The 26436-nt window shown below is 35.9% G+C and overlaps 1 protein-coding gene across 1 annotated transcript in view; it reads right to left on the bottom strand.

The window, feature by feature from the left end:
* The window catches only part of COL25A1 (collagen, type XXV, alpha 1), a 214896-nt gene that overhangs the window by 128019 nt on the left and 60441 nt on the right, over positions 1-26436 (bottom strand). The window contains exons 4-5 of the mRNA XM_008576720.1: positions 26247-26273; positions 26082-26108 (exon numbers count right to left, since the gene is read on the bottom strand). The gene's annotated coding sequence lies outside the window, so the exon portion shown is untranslated. The remainder of the gene's footprint in view (positions 1-26081; positions 26109-26246; positions 26274-26436) is intronic.

Here is a 26436-nt window from a genome sequence, read left to right as displayed (position 1 = left end):
TTTTTTGGATCTCTATTTCATTTAGTTCTGCTCTGATAAGTAATGACTTATTTCCATCTACTAATTTTGGGATTAGATTGTTCTTGTTTTTCTAGATTTTTGTTTTTTTGGAGGTGTAGTGTTAGGTTGTTTGAAATATTTCTATTCTTTTGATATAAGTGTTTATTACAATAAACTTCCCTCTTAGCACTGTGTTTGCAGTATCTCACAGGTTTGGGTATGATGTGTCTTTATTTTCATTAGTTTCAAGAAATTTTTTGTATTCTCTGCTTAATTCCTTCTTGGACCCATAAGTCGCTCAAGAGCATGTTTATTTTCCAAGTATTTGTATAGTTTCCAAAGGTTCCCTTGTTTTTTATTTCTAGTTTTAATCTGTTGCAGTCTAAGAAGATTTTTAAATTTGTTCAGACTTGATTTGTGACCTAACATGTGGTCTATGCTGGAAAATGTTCTGTGTGCTGATGAGAACAATGTATATTCTGTAATTGTTGAATGAAGTGTTCTGTAGATATCTGCCAGGTCCAATTGGGCTACAGTGTAGTTCAAACCCCAATTCTCTGTTGATTTGTTGCCTACATGATCTGTCCAAAGCTGAGAGTGGGGTGGTCAGATCCCCAACTGTTAATCATATTGGGATTTATCTTTCTTTACGTCTAATAGTGTTTGCTTTATATATCTGGGTGCTCTGGTGTTGGGTGCATTTATATTTATGATTGTTGTGTCTTCTTGCTGGATAAATGCCTTTATCACTATATGATGGCCTTATTTCTTTCTATGGTTCTTTATTTAAAACCTATTTTATCTGATATAAGAATAGCTACTCCTGCTCATTTTTGGTTTCCATTTGCATGATACATCTTTATCCTTTCCTTCGCTATGAGTCTGTATGTGTCTTTACAGGTGAGGTGAGTCTCTTGAAGACAGCAATATAGTTGGGTCTAGCTTTTTAATCCAAGCAGTCAGTCTGTGTCTTTTGCATGGGGAATTTAATCCATTTACATTTCGGGCTGTTATTGAAAGGAACTGTCTCTCTTCCAGCATTTTATCAATTTTCATTTGTATGTTTTAAATACCTTTTGTTCCTTTCTTCCCCTTTAATTATTGTGCTCAGTGTTTGTTGGTTTTTTGAGATGTAAGACATAGTTTCTTTCTCTTTCTCATTTGCATTTTTATTCTACCAGTGGGTTTTATTCTTGTGTATTTGTGGTAGTGATTATCATTTTTCAGATTCCAGAGGCAGGACTTCCTTGAGGATTATTTTGCAGGGCTGGTTGTGTGGTGGTGAACTCCTGTGGTTTTTGTTTGTCTGGGAAATACACTGTTTCTCTCTCATTTCTGAAGGATAGCCTTGCTGGGTATAGTATTCTTGGCTGGCAGTTTTTTTCTTTTAATATTTTGAATATATCATCCCATTTTCTTCTGGCTGGTAGAGTTTCTGTTGAGAAATCTGCTGTTAGCCTGATGGGGAGTCCCTTACAGGTGACTTGATGCTTTTCTCTTGCCATTTGTAAGAGTCTCTCTTTATCTTTCAGCTTTGCCAGTTTGACTATAATGTGCCTAGGAAAGGATCTTTTTGGATTGCATCTGGAGATGTGTTAGCCTCCTGCATCTGAAAGTCCGTGTCTCTCCCTATACCTGGGAAGTTTTCTGCTATTATTTTTTTGAAAAGGGTTTCCATACCTTTCTCTTCCCCTTCTGGAATACTCATAATTCAGATGCTTGTATGCTTAAGGTTGTCTGCTAGCTCCCTTAGGGTTCTTAAGTTCTTAAAAAAAAATTTTTTTTTTTTTTTTGGTCTGCCTGAGTTATTTTGAAGAAACCATCTTCAAGATCAGAAATTCTTCTGTTTGCACTAACCTACTGCTTAAGCTCTCAGTTGTGTTTATTTTGTTAATGAATCCTTTATCTCTAGGAGTTCTGCTACATTTTTCTTAAGGTATTAATCTCTTTGTAAATTTCCTGCTTCATGTCTTGGATACTCTTTCTCATTTCATTGTGTTGACTGAGTCCTCTTTTATCTCATTGGGTTTCCTTAAGATTGTTACTTGGAACTCCTTTTCAGTCATTTCAAGGGTTTCTTGCTCTACTGGGTCTTGTATGTGACAATGATTATATTTTTGGTGGTGTCATATTTTGTTTTTTCATATTTCTATTATCTCTACATTGATGTCTGGTCATTTGATACAGCATTGTTTCTTCTATTACTCTGGAGCAGGTTTTGAGGAGAGAGACTTCCTCTTCTAGATGTGTTTTTTATTGACAGTTGAGTAGTGTGTTTTAGTATTGGTTCCAGGTAGAGGCAGTAGTTTAGGCTCCATGTGGGTATTCCAGCCACATTCAGTGTTGGAGTTGCATGTGAGTGCCTCCATGGCATAGGCACTAGGGCACTTAGTGATTCTTGCTGAAGTTAGTGACACTGTGCTGGTTCGTCAGGGGTATGAACAAGCTCTCCAGTTCTTGGAAGAAGCGACAAGGTGTCCTGTCACTCTTTGGCAGGGTGGGTGACCCTGTGCAGGCTTGTTGGTAGCCCAGCTAGCTTCCCATGATGCTGATGGGTGCACTGGCGTATATTGGAGCTCCTTGGCTTGAATGGGTGACCCTGGGCAGGGGCTCTCTTTCTTCTTTCCTAAAGGCAGAGGCTTGTTCTGGTCCTTGCTACCCCTGGTTGGGGGATGGGTTGGTAATGACTGAGAATTTTCTTCCCTACTCTATTTGGGTACCCTGGTTTCTGCATGCTTGGGTGGTTCTGTTTGTGTCTGTCCCTGGATCACAGCAGTTGTGTGGGCTGCACACATACCTCCCACTACCAGGTATGATAAATCATAGGCAGCATAATTCCTCTTGTGGGTTGGGCCACTAAGTTGTGGGTCTGTGCTTGCTCACCTCTTTCCGTGGGCTCCGCTGGTGACTCTGCTTTGTCAATGCAGTCAAGTGGTCTATTGGCTGCCTGCATGGTAATGGTGGCTGCTGCTGTGGCGGTGAGCTGCCCTTGTGGCAGAAGTGGCTGTGGCAGTGGCTGTGGTTCACCACCCTTGTGGCAGCAGTGTCTGCTGGTCTGGTGGGGCTGCCTGCAGATGTTGAGGTCTCTGGGCACGCTTCCTGCCTTCTGCCGGTCTGGCAGAGGGCTGCCTGCACTCCAGTGTATTATCTTCTGTCATAAATATTAACCCTAGTCACTTCAGGAATTATCTTTTTATATGTGAATGATTAATGTGAATTTTATGAATTATTTTTAAGAGAAAGAGAACAATGCAATTTTACTATCGACGCAGGTCATTAAATACCATAGCTACTAAAATTCTAAGTAAATGAAAACAAATTACAAAAGACCTGTGAATAAGAAAGATGGCAGATAGACTTCAGTACTGGCAAGTGCAAAATATAAGAAAAACTGTCTAAACTACATGTGTAGAGCCAAAGATGCTACTTGTTTATGATCTATTAAGGGATCCTGGGAGTTGCTATAAAGTGTCTCCTAATGACACACAAATAAGAAAGGCCAATAAAACATGAGACTCAATGAAAAGAGGTAGGATTCCTGAAGAAGCATTGTCTCAGCCTGAGGGAATCAGAGAAATATAGATACAAGATATGAGGGAGAAAAATAAAACAGCCTCACAGTCTGGGAAGATGGAGAAAAATAAAATTGTATCAATTTTATTTATATAAACTTTGTCATAATTGGATCAAAGCTATTTTCTCTAAATGAACATCATGCCAGCAGTCCTGTCTTAGTGTTTCTTAAAAATAATTAAAATAATAAATAATGATAATGGTGATGATGATGGCAATCATAGTGGTGAACACTCATATGATACTTACTATATGCCGGGTATTTTCCTGAGAGCTATAGAAATACTCACACCAACCACTGGACAGATGAGAAATTTGAGGCAGGAAGAGGTAAAGGTTTTGCCCACCTAACTATAAGTAGCAGAGGAGCCAAGATTCATACCCTAGCCATCTGCTCCAGTGTCTACCCTCTTAACCATTATATTTTTCATAAATTCTTCACAATCTCTGAATTCCATTCCTATTTATTCATTCATTTATTCAAGAAGAATTTAACAAGATCATATTATAAGCAAGGCAATATTTGAACATTGAGACTAGAGAGGTAAATAAGATCGTCTTTATCCCAGGCCTCATGGAACTTGAAGTATAATTAAGAAAGGCAGACATTAAATAAGCAACTTCAAATGTGGCTGGGATCTCTTTTGACATATTTATCCATGCCCTTTTTCTCTTGTATTTTCCATTTCCTTTACTCTGTCCCCACTGCCCCGGCCGCCACCCCCCCAATCAACCTCTTATTTGGCCCACTGCCTCAGAAGAGACATGAGGAGGGAGGTGAAAAACAAAACTTGTCTAACAACATTGCTAGAAAACAAAAATATCTAGAAAGATGCACCCCCAAAGTGGAACAGAGGAAAGAGATCTGTGTTCTCCAAGAGCAGAGGGGTCCTAAACCCTGTTTCCCAGCAGAACCTCCTGGGAGGCAATAACACCTCAAAGAGGAAATAGCTATGTGACATGTCTAGATGGGTAGGACCGTGGGCCCCTTGTAGGAGATTCCCCTGTCCCAGGCATAGCACAGAAAGGGCAGAAGGATTCCCATGCCCCATAGATGCAGCAATGACACACTGTAGATGAAGGGCCATGCAGACCAGTCAAGCCACACTGTCTCCTTAGCCCTAAACTGTGTAGACTGATGAACAAAGACCAGGGACAGTGAAACAGTCCTAGAGGAGGATGAAAGTTTGGAAATCCTAAGAAGACAGCTGTCCGGTTTTTTTGGTCATCTCCAAAGACTGGAGGCTCGGATTCAGAAATCAAGTTGTTATGGAAAATTAAGTCATATTTCTTTTTTTTTTCAATCGAAACATAATTGATTATACATATTTGTGAAGTACTGTTGATTTATGTATAATACGTGATGATCAAATCAGGATAGTTGGCATATTCATCATTACAAAATGTAATCATTCTTGAGAAAATTAAGTCATATTTCTTACCCACCTAAATTTTTGGATTGAGATTCATATCCCAAAAGTGAGGATGATGACTGTTAACAAAACAAAAGCTATGAAAGTGCATAGAAGGGGACCTAACCCAGGTCAGGTGGTCCAGGAGGACTTCCTCAGGGCTATGACACTTAAGTTTAGACCTCCAGAATGGAGTAGCCCTTGAGACCCTTGGTGGCTGGCCACTGCCAGAGGGCACTGATATGCTTCCTTTCTGATAGTATTATCAAGATGAATACCAGAACCAAATAGAAAAAAAGTTTTCTTTTCTAAAGGCATACTGAATTGACTACAGAGAATAGGTCCTGTCCTAGGCACTCTCCCCTGAGACTTAGACTCTGTTCTTTACTTGGGCAAGGTCAGGATAAGGGCAAAGGCAATGACTATGGGTTTTAGGACTCCTGTGGGAGGTCAGATTGCTGAGAACTAGAGAGAGATTAACTAAAACATTCCTTCTTTTCTGTAACAAATGTCTTTTGAGTACATGCACATGCCAAGTATAGTAAAAGAAGTTGTAGGGTTTCATCTAGTGGGGAGGGGGAATTATCACATGAACATCAATTTAAATGGAAAATATACTAACCTAGTGCTCTAATTAGAGGGATAGGTAGTACTTAAGCATGTTCTGTCTGGAGAATGAAGTAAGGCTCCCACGGATGTGGAATTTGAGACAGGTGGGGACAAACAAGATGATGGTATTTGAGGTGGAGTGTAGACTTGGGGCTCTAGAAGAAGGTCTTCCAGTCGAAATACGGTGAGCAAAGAGATAGAAGGTATACTCAGGAAATGCTGGTGAGTTTGGCTGGGATGATTACACACTTTTTAGCGAAGAGCCTAGAGAAGTTGATAGGGTATAGATGTGGGAGGTGTTAAAAGAAGCTCAAAGGGGGAAGTAGTGGGCAGCCACAGAAGTTTTTGCACAACGAAGGTGCCATCCTTACATGGATTTGAGGAAGACCACTCTGGCAAAGTTACGAAGAACAGATTGAAACCAAGATATACTCCACGATCCTTTGTGTGCAATTCTAAAATCCAGAGGTCCCTGAAGATAAAATATTTTTTCATAAATTTAACTAAAGTTTTTCTAAGCTTGCAGCAAACTCACATGGTGGCAAAAAGCTTACATGAATAGATGTGAGGCTACTTATGGTTTGATTATAGGTCTCAGGCCTCTCTAAGGGTGTCAGACAATATGCAGTGTATAAACAATATTAGCTTTCTAATTCCTAAAATCTCTAAATTCTGAAACACATTTGGTTTTGAGAGTTTCAAGAAGGCATTGTGAGCCTAGCCCAAAGTTGATGACAAAAATCCCTTTAAAAGAATTAAAGATTATAGAAAGAGTAGTAAGTTTTGAATTTAGGGCAATAAACTTGGTTTTGAACAATAAAATTTACATATGTATCCTATTCTGGGAAATGCCCTGTCTAAATATATGGCAATCTGAATTATATATTATAATCATACTAGTTTATAGTAATTAAAAATAAACTTTTTTTTTTTTTTTTTGTCTGTTTTCCGTGTCCGGCAACGGATTGCAACCCTCAGTGTTGCCCCCGTACCGGACCGGGGACCGGCAACGGGATCGCAAGCTTCGGCGTTGCTCCCGCGCCTCGCTCAGCCAGTGAGCAGGAACCGGTCTGTATGTGGGATCCGAACCCTCGGACAGGAGCGCCGCCACGCTTCCCAAGCGGCGCACTATCCAGTGCGCCACCGGGCCGGCCCAAAAATAAACTTATTTTTATGATTTAAACTTTATATATTAATCAGAACTAGTCTGATCAATTGTTATCTAGTATATATCTTTAGATTAATTCTTTAATGAATAAATGAGCACATTTATAATGAGCATTATGTTTTGCAAGTAAATGCAAAAGAAAACCTGTGAAAATTCAGCTCTTGTATGAAATTAAAAAATTCTTCATAAGTTCAGAATATGAATTTGATTACCTAACACTACATAATAATTTGCTTAAACCTCCCTTTAAGAAAAATAATGCAAAAGCAAGCTTAAATTTGGCCCCCTTTGAATTTCATTTCACGTGCCTTTGAAATACACATTTTGAATGGTGGAGTTCAAACTAATATAGTCTTTTAATTCTCAAGGAATCTTCCCTCTAAGATGGTGCAGTATCATAATAGCATGTAATACAACAATATTTTGCATCTATATTTCCGTAAAAACTAGGGTTCTCTCTAGTCGAGTTGCCAAGTCAAGAACTCACCTCAACTTGAATCTACCCTATGCATTTTCTGAAAGGAAATATGTTACATCTGGGAGAGGAGACACAGCATGGATCAGGAAAGAACAGCACCAAGAAAATAGGGGATTCATTAGCTGACAGGGCACCTGATAATGAAGGGAAAATGGGCATTTGTACAGTAGCCTGTGAGAAAAATTCAACTTTTTTGCATTTTTCATGCTGAGAGAGAAAGAATAAGTGTCCTGCTGTTCCTTAGAAACTCTAGTGTTCTGGTTTAATGGATATTTGCTAAATTTCCTTTGCATGATATTAGACTGAGTTGACTTTAAAATTCCTTGGGCATGTGCCCTGGACGGTAGCCTCTTTCCTTCTTCCATCAGATGTAGATGACTATAATGCATAGCTAGTTATCCTTGTACTACCTACTCCACCTCTGAAGTTCACCATCCTCCATAAGTAAAGTTGAGTCCACAGAAATACCTGGCAGCCCTCTGGGATAACTGAACTCTTTAAAACTGACCTTAGCAACAAAAAGATAAAGTAGTACTTGGAAAAGTTAACCAGATAGTAGTGTTACTTGCAGTGGTACTACTCTAGGTACCTTTTGCCACTAGTTAATCCGGTTCTATTCTCTGACATCCCTCTTTAGGTTTCATTCTAATTTTGTAGTATTTTTCCAGGGTCTGTTCAATCACATAAAACTAAAACCAGTGTTTTGAAGGTATTTCTGAAATTTGCATGTTTTCAAAGGGGGCTAAAAAATTGATTGTGATTTAGGGTATGTTTGAACATCCCGTCCTTATTCATATTTGATGTCACTTGTGCATATGAAGTAAACTCAAATGATTATAAGCAGATAACATAAATAAAAAAGCAGGTTTAACAAAAGGAAGTAGGGAGACTTGCCTGAATAGGAGGATGAAGCTGGACCTAAAAAGAAACAATAACTACTCAATTGATTTTTGCCACAGGGGACAGCAGATCTACTGCTGCCACATCTTCACCTGCTTCAAGAGAAGCCAGAAATCCAAGTGTTCTTTTTTTAAAACAAATCCTTAAGATTTTAAATATTTGTAACCATTCCAATTCAGATTTAATTTAAAACAGTTTTTGGTCCAAACAAAAATATACTTGAGAGTAGAATTTGGCCCAAAGACTACCAGTTAAAGATCTCTGACCTACTGTTCTCGAACGCTAAATTAGAAACAAGACAATTGTAGAAGGGCCTTGCTTCAGAAAGGAAATATAACTTAGCTCTGTCAATGGAACCTTATTTTGCTGCATTAGCATTTTAAAAAAGGGCTACAAGTTTTCATTGCACCAATCACACATTGTAATTCAGAGCATCAATTTTTAAATCATAAAAACTTCTAAGTATGATTGTTGTATAATATTCTAGGAGGAAGAAGAATAGAACAAGGTGTAATTCCTTTTTGAAAAGGAAGTACTACATCCTAAAGTGATGGATCTGTATGGGAGGCATCCCATCATTTGAGCTCTTAATGTAAGAAGCTGTTACAATCTATGTGAGAATTGCGGTTTCTTTGGGAATCTCAGAACAGAATTTCCTGACTTCTGTGAAATTAAATACAAACTTTATAATGACATGCATATTAGAAATCATAATATGAACTTTTTACTTTTTGGTTTCAATTTCTTGATTGTGGTTGATGATGTTTTTGTTTAATGAAATGCAGTACTTTTTTATATTAGGTTGTATATCACATGCTATAATGTTTATTATATTTAATTTTTAAAAGTGATATTTATTTGCACATATAATTTACTTGAAATAACTATACAGGTAATATTCAATTTTTTACCTCAAATTTATTTTTACTTCCAAATTTCAAATATTTAGGTGATAACAAGCCAACCAAAAATCTCAAGAGCAAAGATTAGAGATGATTGGTACATTAACTACCCTAACCTGATTATTATACAACATAAATGTATTAAAACACCAGATTTTAACCCAGAAGTATGTACAATTACATGTCAACTAAAATTAAATTTTTTTTTTCCTTTTTGTCTTTTTTCGTGTCCGGCAACGGATCGCAACCCTCAGTGTCGCGCCCGTACCGGACCAGACCGGCAACGGGATTGCAACCCTTGGTGTTGTGCCCGCACCTCACTCAGCCAGTGAGCGGGAACCGGTCTGTATGTGGGATCCGAACCCTTGGCAGGAGCGTCGCCGCGCTCTCAATTTATTTAAATTTTTTTTAAATAAAGATTAAATTGTCTTAGAAAATTACTGAAAATAAGGGCTCAAACTAAGCCTTGGGTGCAATTTTTGATAGGGTCAATTCTCTATTTAAATGTACTTAATATTCTGTTTAATCAAAGGAAATTGCCCATATATAAAAGAAGCGAGATTTTTTTCTTCCTATGATCATATGAATTAATTTGCTACATAACATGATCTTTCAACTTAGTAAATATTAAATGATATATTTGCCTTATTTACCAGTAAATAAAAAAGAAAAAAAAAATGAATGACACTGTTCTGTTTCAATGCATATACAATCAAGACCCAGGAAAAAAACTTTCTCTGATGTCTTAAAATATCTTTTTTTTCTTTTTCTTACTTTTTTAAACTTGTTTTTTTCATTTTTTGTTTTTTTCATTCTTTGTCTTAAAATATCTAAAAGCCACAGCCCAACTTACAAAATACAGATGTATTTCATAAATCTAATTTTTTTCTTGAATGAGTGTCTGATTTCAGTATGCATAAGAAACAAAGTTTACTTTTCAAAACCCAGGTGGCAACTGGGATACTCAGGTAAGTAACCAGTTCTCCCACCTCATCAGCTATAATTTTTATGACTCCCATATGTGCCTAAAAAATTACAAGATGTATACCTATCATGTCATTCCTGAAGTTGAATTGCTTATTTTCACATAGAGACTGTCAGCCATCTCCTTGTTTGTTATGGGATATTGGCAATTATAGAACATAAAAGGGAAGAAGAATAATTTATCATCTTACAGCTCTGGGATGAAGCTTCCTAACATTACATATAGTTGAGATGAAGCTTCATAAACATTAATTGTATAATTGGCCATGTTCATTGACTTGTGAAATGTTGGGGAAGTTAATGTTGGAAAAATAGCACAAAACAAATTTGACTAAGAAAAAAATTTTTCAAAGGAAATGGCAGAGTCGATTTTTGTACAAGGCATCATTATCCAATTTGTGAATTATTAGGCCCTTAACTTCCCTTCCACTCTCATTCTTTGTGGGATTCCTTTGTTATGACCATTTTAATTAGATGTAAGGAAGGAAAGAAAAAAGGAAGTAAAAGTCAAGCCAATGATTAATATAGGAAAGTGGCATGGAACATTATGATCTGTGTCAGAAGCACTTAACCCCATGGGGATTGGGGGAAAGTTCTAAGGGCAACACGATGTATATTTCCAGTTAGAATCAGAAAGAAGAATAATAAAGAATAGGCCTATTTTTTCAGCCTAAGAGTAAAATGTTCATAGCTGACAGAAGAAAGTGATAGCAACCAGTTCCTATTTAACTTCTAATTCTCTGTTAAACAGAAAAAAAATAGTTCTTTCAGTTAAAAATTGCCACAAATATTGGTCATATTAAATGTCAAGAAAAGTGAAGCAATTAATAGTGAAAACTTTAGTAATCTAAATGTATCTAAGCTCGAAGAATTGCTTTCAAAATACTAAGCATTCGCCAAAAAAATTACCCAACCATCCAGATCATTTTTCAGGAACTGTGGAAAAGTGGAAGAAGTAATAGAAGAAAAATTAAGGAAGAAGGTAGATTCTGCAAAATATAGACAGATTGGTAAAATTTATATTCACCGAAGTTAAGACTGGAATAGATTATTAAAAGGATAGTTGGTGAAAATTTATAAATTAAATATTAAAAATAATTTAAAAGATTATCTTCCAGCTAGCTACCAAAAATACATTATCGTTATTTCTTTTTTTAAAAGGAGGGATTAGGGGCTGGCCAGTTAGCTCAATTGGTTAGACTGTCGTGTTATAACACCATGGCCAAGGGCTCAGATCCCCATTCTGGCCAGCCGTCAACAACAATGACAAAAAAATAATGGGTTATTAGTAGATGAATGTACATATGTAACTGGATTACAGCAAGAGGTATGCCAAGGTTTCTTGTACTATCCTTAGATACTCAGTTGAGAAAACTGAACTAAGGGCCAGTAAAAACAGTGAATTTCTAACTAGTTGAACAATCTACCCACATAATAGTGCTTAGTTTGCCACACAATTCACGACCTCAGTCCTGATCGATCCCACATCTGTATCAATGAACTGCATAAGTCTTCTTAAATTTTGGGTCTGGAAATGATTTCAATCTGTTTCTATATCTATATCTCAATCTCCAGAAAATAAGAGAGAAGAGGAGATATAATATTTTTTGGATGGCAGAATCAGAACCTAGTGGAGTACTCAATAGGATGGAACGAGGAGAGTATACTAATAAAATGGGACTAAAACTAAGGCACGGTGTGTGGATTCAATAAACAAACTATATAAACACCCAATTGGAGCTAAGGGTTAGAAACAAAAAAAAAGGAAAGATAGGATTTAAGTTGATAATAAACTTATACATTAACATAGGATATGGCTGCCAATGTTGTTTAAAGCTAACCTAATTCCAGGCTACATTAATATAAACAGATAGGTTATATCCCACTTTACTCATGCCAGGCCACACCTGGATGAATATGTTTAATTTCTGGGCTTTTAGTCCTTTAAGGAGGACATAGACTGACAGCAGCATGTACAGAGAACAACCAGGACAATAAAAAGGCATAACTGTCACGTGAGGAGTAGATGAAGAAAGTGGGGTTCAAACAAGAGAAGATGAGATGGGATAGGAGAGGAACTTTAAATAGAGCGTCGAGCATAATCCCCACCATCACAGGGAGGAGTCAGTTTACGCCAGGCCATCCCTTGTTGAGGGATGTGGCCGATGAGCATTTGGACTGGAATAAAAGGGCTTTAGCATTCATTTTAACGTTGAGCTTCATTCAGAGTTTCTACAGTCTCACTGGAGGACTGTCACGTGAAAGAGGAATTAGTTCAGAAGGCAAGACTAAAACTACATATATAGGAAGTAGAGAACAGTAGATGTTGATCAAAAGAAGAGACAATAAATATTTGTTGAATGAATGATGGTATTACTTTGTAATCTTAGAACTGCTTATAATTAGAATAGCCTGCTTTGTAAGAGAACGAACTTGTCACTGGAGATATTTGAATAAAACTCAGGAACCACGACCTTAAGATTGCCTATAGGGGTTTCTAGGCAATTGGATGGCTGTGAAATGAGTTTATTTTACAGTTATAAGAGAAAGTTTGATAGGGAAGCAAGTGAATTTTGCATACCCATATTATCTGCCCCCCCAACTTTTTTAAAAATAGAATATTCAAGATTTATCTAGAAACCCTTTTTGGCATTGACGAATGATTTTCAATCCTAATAAAAAGCCAAATTTTATTCCTATATTACCAAATAGTTAAAAATACTATGAGAAAAAAATGTTTCAGATACATACAATGCTTTTCCATAAAAGGAAATATAATCTACCTTATAGGACCCTTTCTATGCTATCTTTTTCTAATCCTTTAGACCACTCTTTCAAACTCAGTATTTGTTGCACTCAGAGAAATCAGGTTTCAATTTACCCTTATATTTATATAAGGACACAGAGAAAAAAAGGGTCAAATAATACTGACCAAAATTAGTTTTCTCTTAAGATTTATCAGTATAATGAGGGACAATTCCAAACAATTCATAAACTTGTTTTTCATTGGTGCCCCAACAAGAAAATTTTGTTGGAAATGTTTGGAAGGGGAGATGATTCCATTCATGCACCTATAAAACCAGAACAACGAAAACCCAGAAAACATATAATCCTTAAACAGAAATGTTTCTAGAAGTATACTGACTAGTATTATAAAGAAATTACTTGGGTCTAATAAAAAAAAGTATGCAAATAAATTTATATAATGATTCTAAATATCTAGGAGCTTCAGTTACAACCGATATAGATATCTAAACTGGATCGTCTTAAGTAATATACATTTAAAGAAAAAAAAAATCTAGAGGAAATTCTCAAATCTAAGGCCACAATTTTCCTCAAAAAAGTGGCTCAAGTACTAGTCTTCAGTCTGTGATGTTTCTAATTTTAAACATACATAATTAAAGGACTAAAATTTTTTATTTTAACATTATTTACATGTTTTTTTATTGGTTATGAATATTCATGATACAAAGCTGATTGCCTTAATTACTAGTCTATTATATACACAACTGAGATAATGTTTTTAAAATTCTGTTACTTTATAATTTATATTTTAAACAAATAACCTTAAAGAAAACATAAATTATACTGGAATCTTGACCAAGTTTGAACTACTACTGATGTTAACCTTTGAACAGACTTGGTGTGCTAATAAAATAAATTCTATATACCATAGATTAACAATCACCAGTATAAGAATTCCATGTAATTTTAAAACAAACAGTATATAAACTATTTTAAAGGCAATAACATAACCTTTTTCTTTAGAAAATAAATGATTTATCATTAACTGTTTTGTGACCTATGTATCTGCATATTTTGATAGACTTCGTCATCACAATATCAGAAGCAAAATAACCTTAATATCTAATCCAGGTATCGCAAACTGCAATGCCAACAGGGATTGCACACATGTATAAACAAACGAAGAAGGCTGGGTGTGTCACTGTGTGTAATGCAGAATGCATGCCCCACCTAAAGCAGACAGACTCAACTGAAATTATAAAAGAATGTAGACCCAATGTTGCTGGATCTTCTAATTTTTCAAGAAAAATTTAAAAATTCATTATGAAAAAATTTTATATGAAATTGTTCAATAATAAAATTTAGCAACTAATTTAAGAAAGCCAAATAAAATTTATCTATTACCAGAATCTGGTCCACAGGCTACCAGTTTGCAGCCTCTAATCTGTTCCATTGAAAATTATTAATTCAAAATAGGGAAAGAAGATTGCATAAAATTGTACACACATTTCAATAACAAGTAAAAAGGAAGACATTGAATTCTTTTACCCCACACTCCAACCAGAGGTGTTAGTCTCTACCCTAAAAGAGAAATCCCATATAAGTTGTGACAGTTTCTCAAACTACAACCCTGTTGGCACATGCCATTTCATTGGACACATTCTAAAAAACTTGAGTTATAACAACAGTTACCATATAAAATTCTGGGTAGATACCATGATTCAAACTTTGCATTCTTCTCTGACACATTTTATTAGAACTACATGACCCAGCAGTGGAAGTAATACCACAGACCAGGATAGAGTTACAGCATTAACATTCAGCATTGTTCTAGTGACACAGCAAGCTTTCTCCATTACCATTTTGTTTGACTTTTCTGCCTAAAAGTGTAAAATGAAGGGTGAAGTTGTAAATCTCTACTTTAACTTTCTGAACAAATCCAAAATGTCTAATATATCTCCAGATATTCACTTCTTCCTGTAACTCTTCAAAATTCATTTCCTTTTATAATATTATTGAATAATTGTAAATGATTACTAAACAAAAGGTTGCAAGACAAAGTAATTTTGTAGTGAGCAAAACAGGCAACGAAAATAGAACAGATTTATAATATTGTATTCTAGAGTTTCCTAACACTGCAGATCCTTTAGACACTTTATTTCGTCAATGTAGAAATAATGTATGTTTATGCCAGAAAATGAAAATGATGTGTAGTGGAATGAAGCCCTTAATGTAAACATAACGGTTATCTATTTGGCAGAGAAACAATAACAGATTGTTAAAAGGTAAAATGTTCCTTACTATTGTTTTCATCACCAAAATTATAGTGATGGTCAAAATTATATAGATTATAAATTCTTTAAACAACAGATATACTAAAAAAGAAACTTAAAAATATCAATAAAAATAGTTAAATTGTAGCTAGTGGCTTTCTGCCATATGATGGATATCAACCATACTAATGAAGACACGCTAATTCCTGATTTTCAAAACATCTGATAAAACCATGCTACTGATTTATAATCTTTCCAGTGTTTACCTTCTCAAAGTTCAGTAGGATAAAAATAAATTGAGGGTAAGGAAGAATCAAGCCTGAAAAATTATAAAGAACTGCTATAACGTATGCTAAACACGAAGAATACATTAGAGAATCTTCTGGACCAAAAAGTTTATATTCCTAAAAGCAAATTCTGGTGCTGGCATTCTGGAAACTTCTGACTTACTCAACCACTAAGAAATATAAAGAAATAAGATATCTAAGAAAAGGCACCAGGCTTCTGAATTATATCTCCAACTTTTATCTAACATTCAAGTCAAGAGAAATATTTGTTCCTCTCGAAGTATGACAAAATATGTCAGGGGACTCTTGGAAGCCAGAAGCAATCTTTGACGTGATAGTCAAGAATTGTCACTGTGCTTGTTTCCATCTAACTGTGCAAAGGAACACTGAAAATGGTTTTCCTTGCGTGCTAAGACATGCAAGAAGAAAAACTAAGCATTAAATTATTAAAAGTTAACTTATGTTCTCTTTAATTCTGAAATACCACATTGAATAAAAAGATGCTTTTTAAAAGACAGCTAAGGAATATATATCAAGTTAACCCCCAAAATTTCATAGATTGCTATGAAATTTTGGGGGCATAGCTCCCTCAGTCACATCCTTCATTCCGTACTTCCTACTTCACCAGTGAGAGAACTTTCCTTTAGCAGTCCTGGAAATCTCACAAAGTGATTGCTTCCTCTCAATGATGAGATCAAGATTTTGATGAGATATTTCAAGGTTGCACCACAATTTAAATAGTCTAGATAAAGAGATTAATTTACCTTCTCAAAATAATAAGCTTGATGAAAGGCTCAAAGAATAAAAACATTTTAGAAAGCAGTTGAATGTAGTCTTAGTTAAAAATTTGATGGTGCCTCTCTTAGACTTTTCTCTCCCCCGCCAATAAACTGAGAATGTTTAGGCTGACATGTTCTTTTGAAGACATGGTGAACAAGGCAGGAATTACCACCTGTTGTTCCCTTGCACTTCCTAAGATTACAGTCAGTTCCTGCCATTTAGCGTCACATCACATGGGCTTCAAGCCAGAACAGCACTGTCACTTCACCTTGGCAATTTCTCTCTCTTCTTGCTACCTGTCATAATTTCCCTATCTTAATTCAATTCTAATGAATTACTTCAGGCCTGAAGCTGACTATAGTACCCATTCTGGAAACAGTGTCCTGTGCCACTAGTTCTTTGATGTTTTGGATGCTATGTTGGAGGTTTTTGACACCACCTTTCCATCACTTGTGATTTATACCAAATTCACAAGCTAATAAAGCATGATAAGAAAGTCCAGAAGTTTTCTTGGTATGTGGAACTGTAAAAACAACAGTGTTATATTATTACTGCTGTTATTGTTTGTGTTTGTATGTGTATGTTAAGTCATCCATTTGTGCTATTAAAAAAAAACACCACTAGTGGTCAATAAAGTTTCTCTGAATATCAACACTTTTCAAATAAAGTTTAAATGACTTTTAAGAGATGAAAAGCAAAGCTTCTCACTTTCTCCAGGGTCACTGTAGAATTGCATTTGAAGTAGGACATTACAACTGACATCCTTTTCCTACAAAGCCAGTCCTGTTTTCCAGTTGTGATTTACAGGCTGCGTCTGCTACAAGGAGCTGCTGGACACATTAGTGCAGGTATGCTTATGAAAGGATGCTGCTGTCTGGCATTAAATGACTTTCCAGAGACCCATTTCATTCAGACCTACAGGAACTATTCCCCCTGAACATGATCTGTCAATGCATAAGCTGTTATTTCACCTATTCTGAAGGGAAGAATCAAAAATAGAGTCCTGCCCTCTTGTGCCTTCTATAAATCCTGATGCATCATTAAAATCCTCTGTTTTATACTTTCTTGATTTCTATTAGGTTAAATCACTTAAAACATTTCTAGTTGCAACTATAATTCTGCATCTGGGAGTGATAGAAAAAGAATGGTGGTAATCATGTTGAATTTTGTTAATGTAAATTGCTTATAGATTGCTTGTAATTTCTATTTGCAATATGCTCATTATTCATAGATATTATCAGCTGCAGTGTAAGTTGGATTTTTTTGCCCATTTCAAATACAGGTTTTAGTTATAATTGTTAAAAGGCTTACTTTCTCTCCCTATAGAAAGCCACTCCAAATCTATCCTTTCTTCCACATTTTATTATATGCTTCAGTTGTAGACATTAGTGTAAATCATAGCTCCATGGCTTTATATGAATTAATGAATCTATGAGTCTTATGTTTAAATTCAAGTGATAATTAGATTGTTTAAATAGAAGACAAAGAATAAAATCTTCTGTACAGTTTCATATTTGAGAGAGAATTATTAAAGTATTACTCATCAAGGAAGTCTAAGTCAGTTAACCAGTATTTCACAGAAAACATTTGCAAAAATTCAAACAGAAATATAAATGAAATAATATTAAATATATATACATATATATTTTCTTTTATCTAAAATCTGTCATTTTATTCAATTTCAAGAAAAATGTAAAACAGCACACATTAGTCTGAAAAGATTGTAAGGTATATGCCCAGATATGTGTCATGTAAAAACACAAAAAGAAGAGTGTTGCAGTTTCTATAAGCAGTGTGTATAAAAGAGTGGACAAATAAAATCTTTCCTTTACTCCATAAAATGGAATGAAATAATTACTTGAATATGAAGTTCACTGCACTCAAAAGACAAAAAGAAAATCTGATGGTTATTTAAACTGGTTTGCATTATTCTCCAGAATTCTTTGTCAGAGTATGTGCTTAGGATTGGATTTTGGTTTCATTTAATATTTAATATCTGTGTTGTCGTCAATAGGATTTTCAGTTAAGGGCTCACATGTCACACTGTTGTGTGTGTGTGTGGGGGGGGTGTTTAATTTAAGAGTTTTGCAAACTGTTCCCTCTTACTTCCAAATATTGTGTGTAAAAGTTTACCCAACTGGATTACTACAGTTATTGAGAAGAAAGAGATTTATTTACATAATCTTTTACACTGGAGAAAAATGTACAAGATTTAAAGTGATATAAAATAGGTGAAGTCATTCCTGAACCTTTCCTAATACCTTTTTTTTTCTTATTTGATGAGCCCAGCCACTCAACCAATAACTTTGATAACAATAAAATAATATATTTAATAATATAAAAAATAACAATATAATTTATAACACTGAATTCCAAAGGAAATATTATCTACACATCAACCATTGTTTGCCAAAATAATTTCTTTTCTAAACCGATCCACGTTAATATGAATTTACAAATGTTCCCGGATTCAACTCTTAGTGGTTTGAAGTATGACAGAGAACACTCAAAAGGAAACGCTGATTAGAAAATATAACGAGAACATTTGCAAATCTTAATGAGGTTTCTGTTTCCATGCCAACTTCTGCTAAATCTGGAAAGCATTAAAATAATTTTCTCACAATTTATTTCTTTTCATTGTGTTAAATCCATTCCCTCTTAATAGTTAATACATTCGGTACCAAAAGAGTAGTGTATTCATTAAGGCTAAAGAGAAAGGCAAGGGTTAAATAAATAAGAACATCAAATTAATATCCAGGCCTAAATGTTTTAGCAGAGCCAAAGAATCTGTTTAATCATTCAAGTCAACAAAGGTTAAGATAATAAAATAAACTTCTAAATGCTTTCCTTTTCTGGAACTTAATCTGTCTTGCCAAAGATGTTTTTTAAGATGCTATCAGTTTTGCATAGTCCCAGCTGTTATGAAAATTTACTTGAATACACTAGGAGGAGAAAAGAATTTTATGAAAATAACTAAGTAGAGCTCCTGGGTGGCTTATAGAAATTGTGGAGCTTAGGACTAATTTAAAACCAGCTGCTGGCTGATGATGTGGAGACCAATAACTACTAAATCTCTTCTTTATCAGGGCTCTCTGTTATTTGGCAAGGTGATGGTAGCCAACTGATTAGAAGATTAATATATTGTCAAATATAACTTCATGATGTTTGTTCATTTTATTGCTTAAGCTTGAGTAATGTTTGCCACAATTCAGAACAATATAGTATTCTAATTTAAAAAGACATTATAAAACATTAAAACAGCTTTGCTTGTTTTTAAGTCTATGTTTTTAAGTCACTAAGACAGACAAAAGAAATATGAGCCACTATCATCAAAGCCCTGGGTATCATTGTGATTCCCAGAGCTGTGGATCATGGTGAGGGCAGAGGCCCTTAGGAACTGGGAAAACCAAAAGTCCTCTTTCATGATAAAGAGAGATAGTGATAGTAGTAGTGGGTACACATGACCATGGGAAAAGACTTAAAAGTCTTCAGTCTTTTACACTTGACATTGAGGTTCTGTTACTGATCAAGAAATGTAACTCAATCTTTTGCAAAGAGAAGCTCAGAATAAAAGCAGAATCAACAGAATATCTTATAGAACATGTAAACACAGCATTTACGAACACATGAAAACAGACTTCATTCATTTGGTAATTCTGAAGAAAAAAAATACTAATAGCAATTATAACCAGAATCTTGGTATTATACAATTTTCAAATTGATGCCATCAAGTTGAGAAGTAAAACCTGTACTATAACAAGGCAATTGGATATTCTTACATTCCTTGGATGGGGGTCAACATTGCCTTGCCTCTCTATGCTCCTTAAACAGAGGTTCTAAGGTATTACTATGCAGCATTTATTCATTCATTCGTTTTTTGGAGGGTTGAAGTACATGGACCATATAGACTGAGTCCATCATGATTCCAAAGAAAACAGATCCACCTATCTGTGTGTTCCCCAGCTCTTTCCATCTTATACTGAGGCATGGAATCTTAATGTTGAAAATATTCCCAGCAGCCATCTAGAAGTGGCTTGACATTGTGAAAAGAGCAGAACTTTGAATCTGGGAATGGGTCCTGGCACTGCCTTTTGGTAGATATGTGTGGAAGAATTTGAACAATTCATTTAGCCTGCTTGAGATCAATCCTCATCAGAAAGTAAAAAGTGGCCATATTTGTTCTACTAGCTCACAGAATTACTTTTGAGGATAAATGAGAGAATATATGGAAAATGTAATCTGTAAAAACTTAGGTTCAAATCCTGGTTCTGCCACTGACTGACTGTTATCTTAGACAAAATATTAAAATTGTCTGTCACCTAAGTCCTGGTTTCCTCATCTATTACACGGGGATAATAAAATTAACTATTTCATAGGATTGTTGAAATAAGGTATGTCTTCATAGAGTGGTTGGCATATTTCAAAAATTCAATAACATTGCTTATTATTATTATTTTTTTTGTCTTTTTTGTGACTGGTAAGGGGATCGCAACCCTGGCTTGGTGTCGCCCGCACTGCGCTCAGCCAGTGAGCGCACCGGCCATCCCTATATAGGATCCGAACCCACGGCGGGAGTGCCACTGCGCTCCCAAGCGCCTCACTCTCCTGAGTGCACCATGGGGCCGGCCCTTATTATTGTTATTATTTTAACCACAGATATTTCTGTAACTCCTATCCTTTCGCAATGATGTTGATGACTTTATAACAACTACCTTATTGACAGGAAGCAGTCTGGTCCACTGGAAATAGCACAGACTAGAGGCTGAAAGAGCTGGGTTTGAATCCCATTTCTACCACCTACAAACTGTGTCAATTTGAGAATCACCCCAGATTCCTCATGTAAAATATAATAAATAGCTATGGTTTGTTGAGGGCTTATTATACATCTTTCATACATTATTTTATTGGTCCTTATCATAACCATAGAGATAGACAGTGGTAGACTTAGAATTTGATCCATATAGCCTGACTGTAGCCTGTGTGGATAATCATTTCACTCTACTGCAACCCCTCTTCCTATTTTTTCTTCTGATAGGCCATCTCACTGAACTGTAGTAAGGCTTAGAGATGATGTGTGCAACTAACCTAGAAAGGCGTTCAGCAAATTGTAAGACTAAACAAGTAGCAATTGTAATTATCATGCGAGATGTTATTTCCTAGTCCAACTTCCGTTCAGTCTAGGAATTCCCTACAACTTCTTTACAGCAGGTCATCCAATCTCTACTTGAATACAGAAAGGTCATAGCCTCACAGCTATGAGGATGGAATGAAGAAAATCGAGTATGGGCCTGGTGACTGACAGCACAGATAAAGCACCGTCCTGGCCCTACAGCCTAAAGGCCTAACTGCGAAAGTGCAAAGTTTGACTGCAAAAATGAACTGAAGATTAATGGCAAGTCTGTAATGAACTCTCCCCAGGAAACAAGGAGGGAAGTGCAATTGTAATGTCACGAGCATTCATCTGTGGAAATCTAACAACTCAGTGCCTCATAGAATAAAACCAAGTGATATTTATAGTTGTTATATTACACCTGAAATTGTAGGCTTAAAATTGACTCGATGTACACTGAAAGAAAGCTAATGCCAAAATAGTGAGCCCACTTTCCTCTGCATTAAATCATATACCACCAACAGTATTCAAAGACAGTCAACTTTCCTACCATTTACCTTTTAACTTCTTGCAATCTTAATTCCATGTTCACTACTTAACAGAATGCACTCCCTTAATATCCCCTGACTTCAAAACACCAGAATCCAAAAGCTTTTTGTAGACCTCACCCTTTTTTATTTATTAAGAACATTCTGTTGGCTATCCTTTTTTTTTTTTTTTTTTAAGTGGTTATTCCTCTGGTATTCACACATTGCAGTGTCCTGGGTCTCCATGTGAAGGCTCTCTCTCTACTGGTGAGTGTCCTTCCTCATCCCATCCCCTAAATGGGGGTAAATTTCTAAAGATTCTGTCCTAGGGCACTTCTTTCCTCACTCTTTCACCCACCATTTTTCTAATCCTATGATTTCAGTTCTCACTCTGTGACAATTTGGTTATATAACAGTTACCTCCAGTTATGGTACCACCTCAGAATTCTAATCTCATGTTTCTATTTGCTACACTATTCCAGTGAACTATCTTATCAAGATCACAAATTCAAAATAACTAAAATTCAACTTATCAGTTATGTTCTCAACTTTCTTCTGACCAGTTTTATCAAGCATCAAGCCAGAAACTTTAGCTCTATCTCTTCTTTTTTAACTTCAACCCCTACCTCCAATTAGCGCCAAGACTTTTGCTGAATTTTCACCTCCATATCTTTCACTTTTACTTCCTGACTGCTTTTTTAAAAAAAGACACCTTCAGTCTGGCCACAAATTCAACCATGGTCAGATGTCCTGGATGTAAATCCAACACAGACCAAATCCATCTCCCACTTTCTGCTTCAAGACTTCTTTCTCATCAATTTTGCCTCTACTAGGAATACTGCCAAGGAAATAGGTTAAATATTGAAAAAACTGTATCATATAGGCTGAAGCTTTCTGATTGAAGTTACATTATGGAACATTTTAAATGTCTAATATAGTAGGCAATAGGGAGCCATTGAAGATTTTTTAGTACATCCCTTAAGTGAATCCTGCCACTTTCTACTTGTATAATATTGTTTATACTATTTCCTGTTCCTAGAATGTGTACTGTCTTGCTCTTCACCTCTTCCATAGTCTCCAATGATTATTTAAAATAGAATTTTCCCTTTTCTAGCATCTCTTGATATAGCTATTTAAGGCACATAACATACAACCACATAGTTTTCTTAATCAGGCACCCATAAGATTTGCAGCTCTTTGAGGGCAATAATGATTAATATTTTACTCATACATTCAACAAATTTTTTTGAGTCTTTACTATTCTATGTGAAGGTGATACAAACAAGATATACCAGGCCCTTGCTCTCGTAGAGTTTAAGTTCTAAGGTGCATAGAGGGGCATGTTTTACAGATAACAAGCCAGTAAATAAACAAAACAGGATAATCTCATCTTTAGATTAGGTAGTTATGGAAGTTCTCCCTGAGGAGGTGACACAGGAGATGAAATCTCAATAAGAGGCACCCAATCAAAGACGAGTACAAACAGAAAGTTGTTGAGTTGTGCATAAGTACAGTCACAGGGAGGACAGTGTGGTCGGAGCTGGTGGGTGGAGGGGAAGGCCAGAGTTGAGGTTAGTTTGTAGAGGTGGGTGAACAGGGCCAGACCTTGAAAGTCCATGAAGGCCAGCACAGTGGTTTGGATTTCATTCTAAGATTTTAAAAGGAGTAACATGATCTAATTCACAATGTAAAACAATCTCTCTGGCTGCTGTGTAGAAAATAGATTATACAGGGTCAAGAGTGGAAGCAGGAAGATTAATTGGAAAACCACTGCAGTAATCAAGAACATAAGATAATAGTAGGTTGAATTCGGTGACAATAGAAGAGAGAGAGAAGTAGACACATATCTAGTGTCCGTAGTTTTAAGCACAGTATCTTGAACATGATTAGATGCTCAGTATATTGTGAAAGTTGTCAGAACCAAAATGGAATTAAAAAATCTATGACAGGATGAAATGGAGAGGGTATGCAAACACAAAGGTTAAAAAGAGAGCCTCTAGTTGGCATCAGCTGTAACAGTGCACCTAAATAAAGGATGTGGGTAAAGTTAATTTTCATTAAAATTAAAGACTTTTCCAGTTCTAATTTACTTTTGATGTTTTTGGAAATATAAAACCTTAATTTTGCTCTCTTGATATGATAAATTTCCTAATAAGTAGCCAATACTATCTTACTGGGGAGTAATATTTATAAAATTCTAAGAGCACCGAATGTCACCTGCTTTGTTTCTAAATTAGGAATCTGATAAAAGTCTGGCAATTCAACTGGGTTCTCATTTTCACTCATATATACCTCTTAGGACATTTAGATTCTTACCCATGAAGATTCACCCTACATTATGAAGTAAATCCAAATTCCTTTAACGTAAAGCAAAAGCTAGGGGGAAACAGGATCAATTTTTGCCACTTTCCACCTGAAATGCTAAACGGCTTCTGAATTGTGTGAAACTTGGCCCTCATCAGTGTGAAAACTGGCTGAAATCTGTATGAAAGGCAGTCTGGGTTTGTCAAAGTAGTTCATGAACTTTGGCCAAACTTTCAGGAAAACTGGTCCAAGTCTTAGTTTGTAATGCAACATGAAACCAGGTGAATTTCAGATGGTTTCAGGTTTCATTCTGAAACTTTGGCCTAGCTTTATAATCAATCATCACTCTTTGTAACGATGAAAGCCAACACACCTTTTTGAAAATGAGGACTGCATGCATACTGACGACAGCTAAGCTGTGAGCCGCCCCTTCACTTCCTTTGCCAAAAGAAGATTTCTCAGAGTGGAAACAGTTTCCCTCTTACCTGGAAAGGGCAAGTTGAGTGATCTTGATATTGCGTGTCGAAAGAAAGGATACTCAATATGTGGAGACATGCCACGTGAAATAATCACCACATACAAGCAAGTGGCTATATTCTAATCATTTAAGGTTATGAGAGTTTTATTCCATTCACATCCATGACAGTAGAAACCATGGTGTTTAATCTCCTTGACCATTAGGATGAGCTTTTAGCTTGAAGCTAGGCATCAAGAAAATAACTGCCACAAGAAACAAACTGCTCTGAAGGATAATCATTATTTTTTATATGAAGAAGCAGCTGAATAGAAGAGAAAGTAAATCACAGCATAACTTTTACCTAGTTTGAGAAACATGAAGAGATAGAAAGACTGCAAACCTTTCAAATTAGCATCAACTGCATCTTTTGCAAAAAAACCTCTATGCATTATTAATGAATTCAATAATTAACTAAGCACAGTACATTTTACAGAAAGACCTACATAGTTTCTGTTTTCAACCTGAAAGTATTAAATGTGCTTTTCTACTGTAAAAAATTACTCACTTCAACCAAATACTCGCTTTTTGTGTGCATAGTGACATGAGAAAATTTAGAGGTATGTCTGAACAGAGCCACTACATCATTGGAACAGTATGTCTGAACATTTGGGTAATAAGGCACAGATGTGAAGCAGAGATCTTGGCACTACCAAGGTAACAACAAAGCATTCACCATTGTGTTATAATGGTTAAAAGGGCCACATTTGAGAAGTATAAAAGAATGTCCCTCTTCCCTACAATGCTAAATTACATTATACATTTCATCTGCTTAAAAATCTATAAAACACAAGAAATTCAAATGAGTATTATTCAAACTTATGATGAGAATATGTAAAATGCATTAATATTTTTATCTATAATAAAACATATTTATTCCATAGCATGTAAGGTTTAACTGCAGAAAAAGGCTAAATTTAAGAGAAACACACATGGCCTCTATGTTGCAAAACAATGCATTCAAACCTGAAGGACACAACAGTCATTAGAGAGGTAGTGGATGTTAATTGTTAGAAGTAATTCTGGCCCATAATGAGTAGGTCTAATTATTGTAGAATGTTCTTTTTATAGGGCCGGCCCGGTGGCGCACTGCTACAGTGCGCCGCTTGGGAAGCGCGGCGGCACTCCCGCTGAGGGTTCAGATCCCACATGCAGACCGGTTCCCGCTCACTGGCTGAGCGAGGCGTGGGAGCAACACCGAGGGTTGCGATCCCGTTGCCGGTCCCGGTCCAGTACGGGCACGACACTGAGGGTTGCGGTCCGTTGCCGGACATGAAAAAAGAAAAAAAAAAAAAAAAAAAGAATGTTCTTTTTATAGACATCAAGTTAAGATAATGCATAGGATATACACATTAATTATTGTTAAAGCTTTTCATTTATAGGTGGTCTGGAACGTTTGCCAGCCATTACTAAACCATCTGGCAAAAAGGCAGTTATGAATCTGGGTTACTTTCATTCAATTAATTTGGAGCTAGAAACTAGTTTTCTGTCCAGGATAGGAAGAATACAACTTACCCGAGGTCCCTGATCACCTTGTTCTCCCTGTAGAATAGGAAGGTGAGATGATCGTTTTAGCCAAAATCTATATGTGATATTCATTAAAAACATCAAAATATAACACAGTATAGGTCATGCCATTATGGATTTGTATTTACTTGTTTTTGCTACATGTTTTCTTACCTTATCACCTTTTGGACCAGGAGGGCCCTGAAGAAAAAAAAAAAAAAGGAGAGAGAGAGAGAAAGAGAAAAAAAATTTAATTAAAAAATACTGTAGCCCAGAAAGAGAAATATCACATGTTCTCACTTATTTGTGGGAGCTAAAAATGAATAAATAAATACACAAATAAACTGGAGTGGGGGGGGGGAGG

The sequence above is a fragment of the Galeopterus variegatus genome, unplaced genomic scaffold (genome assembly GCF_000696425.1).
Source record: "Galeopterus variegatus unplaced genomic scaffold, G_variegatus-3.0.2 Scaffold63, whole genome shotgun sequence".
Classification (NCBI taxonomy): domain Eukaryota; kingdom Metazoa; phylum Chordata; class Mammalia; order Dermoptera; family Cynocephalidae; genus Galeopterus; species Galeopterus variegatus.
The sequence above is the reverse complement of the archived record's forward strand: the minus strand, read 5'-3'. Positions and strand labels throughout refer to the sequence as shown.